This window comes from Humulus lupulus, chromosome 6 (genome assembly GCF_963169125.1).
Source record: "Humulus lupulus chromosome 6, drHumLupu1.1, whole genome shotgun sequence".
Lineage (NCBI taxonomy): Eukaryota > Viridiplantae > Streptophyta > Magnoliopsida > Rosales > Cannabaceae > Humulus > Humulus lupulus.
The window spans coordinates 27,266,871-27,269,052 of record NC_084798.1 but is presented as its reverse complement, the minus strand read 5'-3'; the positions used below and the strand labels follow the sequence as shown (position 1 = coordinate 27,269,052).

At 39.1% G+C, this 2,182-nt stretch overlaps 1 non-coding gene across 1 annotated transcript; it reads right to left on the bottom strand.

The window, feature by feature from the left end:
• Nucleotides 1-1,173: 1,173 nt before the first annotated feature.
• On the bottom strand, nucleotides 1,174-1,280 carry LOC133787478 (small nucleolar RNA R71). The gene has a single exon (XR_009872498.1). It is a non-coding gene; the product is annotated as a small nucleolar RNA R71 (small nucleolar RNA).
• Nucleotides 1,281-2,182: the final 902 nt, after the last annotated feature.

Here is a 2,182-nt window from a genome sequence, read left to right as displayed (position 1 = left end):
TAGGAGGACAAAAAAAGAAGCTCAAGCATCATTTGGATTTGTTCTTTCTCCTATTTCTAAACTTCATTTTTATATTTTCTAAGTTGAATTCTGGTCTGAATATTTATGGGCTGTATTGAATGTGGATTAATGCTCTTTAACTCATCCATGAACTAATTTTTGTGTGGCTTGAATTGTTGATGAACACAATGTTATAGTGTAGTAATTTCTTGCACCTTATTTTAGTGAAATCTCTCTTGTTCATTCAAGTATGATTTTATTAGTCTCTTGTTGTTGTTTGGCCAGCAATGGCAAGGTATTTAATTATGTTTGATGCTGGAAAGGTTAAATGTGATGGGAAGAACTTGGATGACACAAGTCATAATCTAGGTTAGATTATGTTTAGTAATTGTTTTACCTATTTTCTATTTTGCAATCCTTATGGAAACGATCATCTTGTCTCTGCATTACTTATGTGATTACGTGCACTTGTGTATTTAAATCAAATATTAATTTTCACAATAAGTTTTTGGCGTCATTGCCGGGGATTGGAATTAGAAATTTTTGTAATATCAATTACTTGCTATTTATTTTTCTTTGTTGAGCTGACCTTATTTGCTTGCTCTTGTGTTTTCTCAGGTGATTTACTGTATGAACGAGCAAGAAGCCATTGAACTAGCTCATATTGACCCTGAGATTGAATGAACAATTTGAAGAAGACTAAGGGAACAACGGGCTCAAAATCGCCTTAATATGGCTGAAGAGGTTGAAGGAGATGAGGGTGCTAATAATATCGCTGACACAATTGCTATGGATGATGATAGAGAAAGAGCCATAAGGGAGCATGCTGCCCCCATGTTCAACGAGCTAAATCTGGGCATTGTTAGGCCTAAAGTTCAAGCACCCCAATTCGAGTTAAAGCCCATGATGTTCCAAATGTTGCAAACAATGGGTCAATTTAGTGGGCTGCCTACTGAGGATCCTTATCTTCATCTTGGTTCATTTTTGGAGGTGAACGATTCTTTCAAGCTACAAGGAGTGAGTGACGAGGCCCTGAGGTTGAAATTGTTCCCTTTCTCTTTGAGAGATTGAACTTGAGCTTGGCTAAACACCCTTCCTCTTGACTTGGTGACTACACGGAATGAGTTGGCTGAAAAATTCTTGATGAAGTACTTTCCTCCTACCAAAAATGCCAAGTTTTGCAATGAAATCAAGTCTTTTCTGCAGCTAGAAGATGAATTCTTTTGTGAAGCTTGGGAGAGATTTAAAGAGTTATTGAGGAAGTTCCCACACCATGAGATTCTGCATTGTATACAAATGAAAACATTCTATAATGAGCTCAATTCACTACAACAAAAACCCATTTCCATAACACAAAAATTTAATACTTTTAAAAAAGTATTATAATAGGTAAATAAGTGTATAGGTGTAGGTGGGACTTAATCTTTTGGCGCCTAATTTTTCCCCAGCCCCCCCCCCCCCCCCCCCAATTTTTTTTTCACACGGTCCCATTGAATATAATCAAATTTGTTTTATCTTAATATAATCAAATTTTATTTATAAAATAAGTAAATAAAAAAAATATAATCCCCAAATCTCTTTCTCCCTCCATAACCAATTGTCTCCCTTTCTCTTTCGTTTGTTCTCTGCCAACCCCAAACGGATACCCACTGAATGTCACCGCTGTTCAAGCACAGGACCAGGAAGACAGGTGATGGGGGCCTGCGGCTTGGGTCATGTGACAGGGGGCTCGACTCGTGGGTCTATGATGTGGCTCGCTTGTGGATGTGACAGTGCTTGCAGTGGTGGGTCTACGGTGTGGCTCGACTCGTAGGTCTACCACGGTCTTGTACCAGCTATCTGCTGTCTCTACAATCCATTCCTATTGTTCGTCGTCTTCCTTCGTCTCATCTACCACAACTTCCCTCCCCATGTTTCCTGTCACCGACCGAAGAAGCTCATGCCTTGAGCGGCTTAATCCGACACCTCGTCCAACGACGTAAGCACTCATTTGAGCTAAGGATTTTTTTCAAGCTTCAATTTTTATGGGATTTTTACTTGTTTAAGCAAATCAGGCTGCCATTCTTGGAGGGTCGGTGGAGTTTCGAATGGTTTGGGTTTGGAAGCCCAAGTTTATTTGCTGCCAAATTCATATCCGAGTAAGTTTTCTATGCTCTAATGTGTTACTCAGCTTTGAGAAATG